Below are 10,938 nucleotides of genomic sequence, written 5' to 3'. Positions count from 1 at the left end.
CCTGACATTTGAGGCTGCCTTGTACCTATTTCCTCTACTCCTATTTAAAATATGCACATGTAGATCCTTTCCTAAGACTGTGAAGTTTTCAATCTTTGAAGTAATCAAAATCTAACAGTGAAATAAAATTGAGAGTTTTCCTAGTACATGACTGTCACCAAAACCTATCCGTTCCAACTCCTAATCATTATTTGAATTTACTTCTACCTCTTTTTGGTTTTGTTGTTTGGAGGTTTTTTTGAGGGGGGGGGTTTGTTTTGTGCTTCTAATTCTTAACCATAATTGCCACCGTCCTAATTAAGAACAATTTCTCTCTTAGAATCCTTCATCAGTAGCTAATCTACCTGTCCCACAGTCTCACCATCTACAATCCATCCTCCTTACCATCCGTTGGAAAAAACTCTTTAAAAATCCCTTTAAAGGGGTCTGTATCTATATTTAAAAGTGTTGGAGGTTGGACACACACTGCAATTTGCCTACCCATTATTGATTTCCCCTTCATCCTTACTAATAAAACTCTTCACTCTTACAAAATGGCAATGTGCCCAGTTAAAAATACTTATTTCCCTAGACTCACCATGACCACTTCTGGCCAATGATTTGTATGTAGAAGTCTCTGGGTGACACTTCTAGAAAACTTTATTATCCTGATCAAATAGCAGAGCTGACATGGGGCTTTCATCCTTCCTGTTCCTTCCCATTCCCATCTGGAACACATCAACAATGGCGGGAGGTATGGCAGCCACTTTAAAACCATCAGGATGGAATACATCCAGCATGGTGGAGGAACTGGTCAATAGTAGAAGCTAGGTCCCTGCCTTTGAGTGCTGCCTCAACCCTGGCTGCACTACATACCACTGGCCTTACTTCCCACTTCTTATGGGAGAAAAATAACCTTTATTTGTTTAGACCACTGTATTTTGAATTTCTGTTCCAGGCAGCCAAACACAGTCTAAACTGATAGAGGGGGGCAGGATAAAAGCCTGGTAAATTCTTTCCAGGTCAAATGCTACATGGTTCCAGGATTCAGTGCAAATTCACCTCACCAACAGGATTTGATCAAAGAAAACTCAGGCCAGGTTATCTTACCTCTGACACCAAAATGCTTATTTCCCAACATCTAGAGGCTGTATTCTAATCAAATGATTTCCCAAAGTAGAGCTCATTAACACGTGCTCTTTGTGTAGAATAATCAATGCAATAGAAATACGGAGAACATTAATTCAATTCATAGGCTTGTTCTATGCACTGTAGAGTAATAAAGGAATTAAAATATAGAGTCCATAATTAGTCACAAGCTATACAGCCTAAGCTGGAAATTCACTTGGAGAAGCGAGTTAGCATTTCAGCACCTCCATGGCTCATTCAGGTCCTAGTTCACTCTGTCTGGTTACAACTTCAGACCACTTCGCACCCCAAACCTTTACAGATGGTGTGAATTGTCATCATTTGTAGTTACAGATGGTTCCATTTGTTCCATTCAGCTAATATTTGTTGAGGGTGTCCCCTGCACAAAGTACGTACGGTCTCGTAGGGTAACCAATGACCCATGAATGAGATACCATTCCATCCTTTTGAGTCTCAGCCTAGTGAGGAAAACTGACACACAAATGAACAAATATATATTAGGTTGGCCAGAAAGTTAGTTCAGGTTTTTCCATAAGATGCTACTAAAAACCCAAAAGAACTTTTTGGCCAACCCAATACAAGGGGGATGGCGACATGTGTGGCCATTGATGGGGTTCAGTCATGTTGAGGAGACCAAGAAGGCTTTGGGGGGAGGAGCAGAGACTGGAATTAAAGAAATAGATCTGACAGCTTATAAGGAGGAAAGGAGAGTACTCCAAGAAGGGAAGACCACTTGCACAGAGGCCCAGAGGAAAGGAAGTGGAAAAGGTATTGAAGCAACAGTGAGGAGAACTATAGGGTCAAATCTTATGGCTCACAGGTGAGGAGGGTAAGAGCTGAGGGGAAGCCTAGAGATAGAGGAATCTGAACACCAAGCAGAGACGAACTTAAGTCTCTAAGGAGTGGGGAGTCATTCAAAGGTTTCCAAGAGGATGAGGGGAACAAAAGTGATGGGCTCTCTTGGCTAGCTAGAATAGTGGCAGGAGGACTAGGGCTTCAGCAGTGACCTTGGCAAGAGAGAGCAAAGCCAGAGCTTGGGACAGTGAAGACGGGCACAGAAATTACAGGGGATGGACTCCAGAGAGAGAAACTCCTCTTCCAAGGTCCAACCAAGTCCTTGCTTCCCAAAGAGCCAATTTGTCAATTTAGATCAATATCATAACCTGACAGGGTCTTTTTTTTCCTAGGATGTAAATGAAGTAGAACCACTAAAATTTCTTCCTCTGGTGTAGAGAATCCTCCCAGCCTAGATCTGCACATCTTGCCAACGTTAGGAAACATCACTTGCTCTGCACAAACCCCACACAGTATGAGTGAATACAGATATCTTACCTGAAAGTCATCAATTACACAATTCAAGTACAAGACTACAAACCCCATTCTCCAAAGTTCAAACATGGAGTTTGAACATAAACTCCTGGGTTTCTGAAGGCAGAGAGCGGCAGGCAAAAAACCCTCAAAGCTCATATTTCTGATAAACTCAAAAAGCTAATGAGAGTTGGATCCCTTTCCCTCCGTTTCCTCGGGTCAGCTTTCTATATTCCCGGCATGCAGAAAGTGCTGCGGGACTTCCCAACTTTGTCATAAATGTGCTCGTGGCAGGAACGATAATGCAATATAATTATAATTCAGACCTGCCAGTGTGCAAACTTCATTTAAAGAGCTTTATCAAAAGATCTCACAGAACACTGAGTATCTTTGCATCACTTTCCAATGTTAAGTTTTTACAATTCTTTCTGTGGATCACTCTCATGGTGACCTGGTTAAAAAGGATAGGTAACTCTTTTCCCATCTCACAAATAAGAACTAGTCTCATATAACAAGGCAGATCAGCAGCCACTCTGCCAAGATATTTGAGTATAGTGGTGACTCTCTTCAACAAACACAAAATTGATATCTATGTGTTGTTATGGGCTGAACTGTGCCCCCCAGATTCATATGTTGAAGTCCAAACCCCCAGTACCTCAGAATGGGACTGCATTTGGATATAAGGTCTTTAAAGGGGTGATTAAGTTAAAATGAGGTCATTACAGTGGACCTGAATCCAATGCGACTGATGTCCTCATAAGAAGAAGAAATTTGGACACAGGAACAGAGGGGAGACCAGGTGAAGACATAGGAAGAAGACGAGCATCTACAAGCCAAAGAGAAATGCTTCAGAAGGAACTATCACAGCCCTGGCACACTTATAGATAATTTTATCATCTGTTTCAATGGACCATACAGGTATAGCTTGATGAAATTTATTTATTTATTTTTAAAAAGACCAATAATACGTGGTTTCATTGTTTTTCTACTCTGGGAAGAGCACTGAATTGGAAGACCTTGATCGGTCCCCAGCCAGCTATGAGATCCTAGGAAAATTATTTAATCTCTCTAACCTTCCATTTTCTTATAGGTTGACTGAGGAACTCTTAAACTAGGTGAATATCTCTCAAACTGTGTCAAGCAGAACCCTAGGCTTTCAGAAATGTGCCCCAGGAGCTTCCTGGAAACACAAGAGCAGCTCCATCCCTCCGTCTCTTTGGAGTCTGACATAAAATCATAAGAATTCATCTTTAATGGGGAAGGTTACAAAAGAAAACCACCACTGGATGATCTTCAAAGTTCCTTCCAGCGCTATGCTCCTGATAATGCTATTAGCCTACAGAAGTGTCTCCACTTGCTAGTTCTGTTTCTAGACTATCCAAGTGTTCAAAACAAAAGTGCAAGTTAGTTAACTGGTAAACCTTAGGAATACTTATCATATTGTTGCACAGGGTTTCTCATCACTATGGAGATTCTAGCCTGGCTGACTCTTTGCTGGGAAGGTTGTCCCACATCATAGAATACTTAGCAGCATCCCTTATAGTCTCCATTCACTATATGCCATTAGCAAACTTCGGCCCCAGTGGTGACAACCAAAAATGTCTCCAGACATTGTCAATGTCCTCTGGGGAATCAGAATTGCCCCAGACTGAGAACCTCTCTTATAGTAATTCATTCCTCCTCACAACCCATCAAGAGGGGCCAGGAGGATACGATCTCAACCCACGATTATCAAATGTATTCATTGTACAATTGGGCTCAATGAGCCTCTTCCACAAATAAAAGAAAAATAGAAAAAGAAACAGTCATAGAAGGATGTTTCTATGCTGTGTTTTTCCTTTGATCGGGAGAGGCGAACAGACTGAGAACGATTGCCATACTGGTCGCTTAAACCAAAGGAGGGTCGTAAGGAAATTGTGTTGCCCCTTTGGGGTGGCTTCACCACTCTCATGGCACTCTGTCCGTTCAGAAGGGCCCTGAGGTCCGGGCTTAATGCTCTGCGGGCTCCATCTTGAAGTTCTTTACAATTACATCTTTGAGTTTGTGTTTTGTAAGTGAAGTCCCAAGGGACAATGAAGCATGGTCTCCCTCTAGCTGCCTCCCAGCCGTGAGACTAGCTCTCGGTATCCCCCACTACCATCCCACATCAGGGATGTCCGCATGGCATCTTAGGGCTGGGGACCAGGCAGCAGCCGCTCCCACCGCAAGCTGCCAGAGCCAGGAGCACCTTACAGAACTCCCAATCCAGGTGCGAGGGTGTCCCCACACAGAGGATGTCGTCCCTTGGTACATCTATCTGCTGTGATTGTGGCTGCAGCCATGGGCAGGGGAGACTGACTTCCCTGTCCCCAGGAAGAATTGGGCTTTTTTCATTTTGCAGATTCTATAGCCCTCCTCGAAGCTGTCATCAGAAAATTGGAGTTTCTCTGTACCAGCCCACGGTGACTTGGAACTGCCCTGCAACCTCTCAGGAAGTGAAATTGAGTGCTGATCCGGGTCAGAGCTACGCAGTGGGCGCTGGGGCTGGCTTTACTCTCCACCACCGTGCACATCAGGCCTGCAGGAAGCACAGAGGGCTTAGCCACGTGGGCATGGGGACACAGGGTGCCTGTCAGGGCCAGCTTGGCCCAGAGGGAACAACCGGAAGTACTGGTCTTGTTGCTGATTGACCGCTCGGAACATGTAATGGAGAGCCTGGTGGTTTGCTCTTTGCCAAATTCTTGGTCTTGGTTTCCTTGACCTCTTGGTGGGTTTGAGCTCCTGCCTTGGAGATTCTGCTGCCTGGTTTCCATACCACCTCACTCTCCTGACTCTCCCGTCCTCCAGCTCTGCCCTTGGTCTCCTTCAGGGGCTCCTGCGTCTCTGCTTGCCCTTGAAGAGTTGGGTTCAAGGCCCTCTTCTCTCCTTACACTGTGCTCTACCCTTGCAATCTCCTGGGCATCAAGGTGTCAAATGTCACCTCCTCCATGCTGGACGCAGAAACCCTTGTTCTAGCTGCAGGACATGCAGGGTGCAGAGCAAAATGAAGATGTGGGTCCCTGGTCCAAAAAGCGGGATAGCATGCTGAAAACAGTTCTAGAGGAAAAAGCTTGTCCTATCTTTCACACTCTCCCTCTTGACTTAAAATGATGGGTTTTGTCTATTTACTATTTATGTCACGCTAAATGAAGAAAAATTAAAATTTTGAATTATTACACTTTTACCATCATCTTTATATTGTGCAAAGTCAGATTTAAATATAAATATAGGAGCATTAACTCATATGCAGTCTCACCAAAACTGCATAATTCATAGTTCATAGCTTATCTATGCAACTATATATGTATGGCCAGAACGGCAGAAACACTGAACAAAACTAATTCTTACTTCACTTTTTGATAGTCGAAGTTGTACCAACATTCTCTACTTTTCTCTTACCAGTAAATAAGGACTCAAAGGAAAAGGAGCTACGGTTGCCCATCTTCCCCTCCCCTTCTGTGCCTCCTCTACATTGTGAATGTTTGGTTAATTACAGGAATTAACACGAGTAAGAACAGATAGTAAAGGGCTTCTTGGTCATTCCTGTTTCTTAGAATGCCATTGCCTCCTTTCTGTGTTCGAAGCAAGTTCTGGTTTGAGTGGACTCGGGACAGTCAGCTCCTGTGAGCATCCAGAACAGGACATGGAAATGGGGTGAGGAGGAGCCGTGGTGGACATGAGGTTGCCGAGATCTCCTGTCCTCACACGCACGCTCCATTGTCCCATCAGACTTCACTTACACCACACAAATACAGATAAATTTGTACGAATTTCAAGGCAGTGAGAGCAGAGTTCAACCAAATGCAAGGTCCTTCTCTGCAGTGCGTAGCTCCAGCCCAGACCACCTCTAGTTCCTCATACCTCCTGTAAATGTGTATAACTGAGTCCTCACCCGGCTGCCGCCTGTCTCCTAACCTGGTGGAGTCTCTGCCCTTCCCCATCCCCACCTCCCATCCTCATTAACCAGGACGCCTGGACCCTCTCTGGCCTCCTCTTTATACTCACATCTAGTCCACCACCTCTATCGCTGTTGTCAGTGCCTGGACCCCTGACCTCATCTGTCCCAATTATCCCTTGCATGTTTCCTTGCCTCCAATCCCATCCATCAATCTTCTCTCCATTTCAGAGACATGCTTTTCCAAAGGCGATTGGATCTCTTTGCCACATAAAACCTTTCCTTGCTTCTCCATCCCATTTGGAGGAACCACTCCCTAGTTCCTTTCATTACATATAAGCCCTTTTGTGATCTGGCCCTGGCTACATTTCTAACCCCAACTTTCACCACTTTTCAATACACAGCTTCCTTTATTAATATCCGTACTACAAAGTTCTGGAAGTTCCCCCAAACGTGTCATACTTCGTCTTGTCTCTCTGTGCCTTGCTCATGCTATTTCCTCTGCCTGGAGGACCTTTCTCCCAGCTAAGACCTACTCATCTGCAACAATGAGTTTAAACATTCTTTTCTCCAAAAAATCTCATACCACCTGAGACTGAGTCAGCTGGCCCACGTTTACAAATCTCTTCCTACTTGCATTGACTGTAGCTCTCATCATACAGCATTTTCATCACAGGTTTACTTGTCTGTTGATTGTGCAAACTGTGACTGTCCCTAGGCCAAGGGCTGGGTCTTCTGTGTCTCTGTACCCCCCAGCAGAGAGCATGGTGCCTGGCACATGCCAGTGGCTCAATCGTGTTTGTTCACTGAGTGATGTAATGAAACTAGCTGAATCACAAGTTATCTGGTTGACACCAGCCAAACTATCCCACTCACAACTGGATTGCTTTGTAATCTTTTTTCCTAGGATATAGCTAGCTAATCAATTTATCTGTTTTTCTGGAACCATAGTTAATTAGGCTGATGTTTTCAGAGACATTCTTTTCCTTGTTATTATCAACTAAGTATCCCACGGGCCCATGCTTGCTTTTCCTCACCTCTGTGTCTCCTGAAACTGAGCAGAGCATCCAGAATATAATAGGTCCTCAATATTTATTGAATGAATGATTGAATGAATTCCCCCCCTACTGCACTGCCCAATTTTATAAATAAAACTAAAACAAAGAATTATTCTTCTATTTGGCCCAAGAAAAGCATCCATGGAAAAGCCAAAAAATAGAGGCATTTATTTAATTCCCATACACTGAAGAAGGGGGGGGGGATGCCTATAAAAATAAATCCTGTGAATGCTTTAATTTTCTGGCAAAGTCAGAAGACACACAAGTGAGCTGGAATACCACAGGATGAAGAACGCCCGCATCTCCAAGGTCACAGCAACATCTGCATTGTGTTAGAACTGTGTCTTGGTGGGGTAGTGATGAACTAAACTGAAGTGTTGCAACTGAGATTAATTGACCATTTTCTCAAACAAAGTGCTCTAAGTATTACAAAAGCCCATGCAGGACGACCACATGGTTGGAGTTCCACAAGGAAACTCTTACCACAGAAGGCAGGATTGTAATCAAGTTCTGAACTGGAATAAACTTCATCGTAATGGTCTGCACAATTTCTAAATGGTAAAAGTGTCATTTTAGAGGTTAATAATAATAAGCACTGGATTTCTTGACTCTGGGAACTTTCCAAAGAACTGCGAATGAACCCAAAGCATTTCTCCATTATCACAAAATTGACGTATGTGGGTCATGCAGCAGTAAGTCGATGCTGAATTAATTTTGAAAGCAAACGTCTCACTGGGGAGTTAGGGAGACCAGGCAACCACTGCTCACCTTACGTCCTTTTCTAAAGAAAGACAACACAATGGAGCTTCCTACTGTCCGAGTCCACCAAGGATGAGACTAAGGAGACCGCACATAGGGTCAGGTCAGTTTGTGTGCTGGAATTCCCACAGTCAATGTTTGCTTCTAGAATAGGCTCATGTTCAAAAGGCACCATAAATGCCCATTGCTGGCCCTGACACATGGGCTCCGAGCATAGAAAGGAAGGAGAAAACAATGGAATTGTACCAAATTTTCCTAGAAATTTATTCCTTTACAGGAAAAAAAAAAAAAGTGAATGCAGACTCCCTCTTGCGAGAGCACCAGAATCACAACTAACTGCTGAACAATCATCGACAAGAAGACACTGGAACTCACCAAAAAAGATACCCCACATCCAAAGACAAAGGAGAAGCCACAGTGAGATGGTAGGAGGGGCACAATCACAATAAAATCAAATCCCATAACTGCTGGGTGGGTGACTCACAGACTGGAGAACACTTATACCACAGAAGTCCACCCTCTGGAGTGAAGGTTCTCAGCCCCACGTCAGGCTTCCCAACCTGGGGGTCCAGCAAGAGGAGGAGGAATTCCTAGAGAATCAGACTTTGAAAGCTAGCGGGATTTGATTGCAGGACTTTGACAGGACTGGAAGAAACAGAGTCTCCACTCTTGGAGGGCACACACAAAGTAGTGTGCACATCAGGACCTAGGGGAAGGAACAGTGACCCCACAGGAGACTGAGCCAGACCTACCTGCTAGTGGTGGAGGGTCTCCTGCAGAGGCAGGGGGTGGCTGTGGCTCACCATGAGGACAGGGACACCAGCAGCAGAAGTTCTGGGAAGTACTCCTTGGTGTGAGCCCTCCCAGAGTCTGTCATTAGTCCCACCAAAGAGCCCAGGTAGCTCCAGTGTTGCATTGCCTCAGGCCAAACAACCAACAAGGAGGGAACCCAGACCCACCCATCAGCAGACAAGTGGATTAAAGTTTTACTGAGCTCTGCCCACCAGAGCAACACCCAGCTCTACCCACCACCAGTCCCTCCCATCAGGAAACCTGCACAAGCTTCACAGATAACCTCATCCACCAGAGGGCAGACAGCAGAAACAAGAACTACAATCCTTCAGCCTGCGGAAAAAAACCACATTCACAGAAAGATAGACAAGATGAAAAGGTAAAGGGCTATGTACGAGATGAGGGAACAAGATAAAACCCCAGGAAAAAAAAACTAAATGAAGTAGAGATAGGCAACCTTCCAGAAAAAGAATTCAGAATAATGATAGTGATGATGATCCAGGACCTCCGAAAAAGAATGGAGGCAAAGATTGAGAAGATGCAAGAAATATTTAACAAAGACCTAGAAGATTAAAGAACAAACACCTAGAAGAATTATAGAACAAACAAACAGAGATGAAGAATACAGTAACTGAAATGAAAATGACACTAGAAGGAATCAATAGCAGAATAACTGAGGAAGAAAAACGGATAAGTGACCTGGAAGACAGAATGGTGGAATTCACTGCTGCGGAACAGAATAAAGAAAAAAGAATGAAAAGAAATGAAGACAGCCTAAGAGACGTCTAGGACAACATTAATCGTAAAAACATTCACATTATAGGGGTCCCAGAAGGAGAAGAGAGAGAGAAAGGACACTAGAAAATATCTGAAGAGATTATAGTTGAAAACTTTCCTAACATGGGAAAGGAAATAGCCACCCAAGTCCAGGAAGCAGAGAGAATCCCAGGCAGGATAAACCCAAGGAGAAACACGCTGAAACACACAGTAATCAAATTGACAAAAATTAAAGACTAAGAAAAACTATTGAAAGCAACCAGGGAAAAATGACAAATAGCATACAAGGGAACTGCCATAAGGTTAACAGCTGATTTCTCAGCAGAAACTCTACAAGCCAGAAGAGAGTGGCACAGTATATCTAAAATGATGAAAGGGAAGAACCTACAACCAAGATTACTATACCTGGCAAGGATATCATTCAGATTCAATGGAGAAATCAAAAGCTTTACAGACAAGCAAAAGCTAAGAGAATTCAGCACCACCAAACCAGCTCAACAACAAATGCTAAAGGAACTTCCCTAAGTGGGAAACACAAGAGAAGAAAAAGACCTACAAAAACAAACCCATAACAAGTAAGAAAATAGTAATAGGAACATACATAGAGATAATTACCTTAAATGTGACTGGATTAAATGCTCCAACCAAAAGACACAGGCTCGCTAAATGGATCCAAAAACAAGACCCATATGTATGCTATCTACAAGAGACCCACTTCACACCTAGGGACACATACAGACTGAAAGTGAGGGGATGGAAAAAGATATTCCATGCAAATGGAAATCAAAAGAAAGCTGGAGTAGCAATACTCGTATCAGATAAAATAGACTTTAGAATAAAGAATGTTACAAGACACAAGGAAGGACACTACATAATGATCAAGGGGTCAAACCAAGAAGAAGATATAACAAGTATAAATATATATGCACCCAACATAGGAGCACCTCAATACATAAGGCAACTGCTAATAGCTATAAAAGAGGAAATCGACAGTAACACAATAATAGTGGGGGACGTTAACAACACTATGAGATTAGAAATGAATTACAGGGAAAAAAAGGTAAAACACACAAACACATAGAGGCTAAACAATACTTTCCTAAATAACCAAGAGATCACTGCAGAAATCAAAGAGGAAATCAAAAAATACCTAGAGACAAATGACAATGAAAACACGATGATCCAAAACCTATGGGATGCAGC

This window comes from Physeter macrocephalus, chromosome 11 (assembly GCF_002837175.3).
Source record: "Physeter macrocephalus isolate SW-GA chromosome 11, ASM283717v5, whole genome shotgun sequence".
In the NCBI taxonomy this organism is placed as follows: domain Eukaryota; kingdom Metazoa; phylum Chordata; class Mammalia; order Artiodactyla; family Physeteridae; genus Physeter; species Physeter macrocephalus.
Note: the sequence above shows the minus strand (reverse complement) of the source record.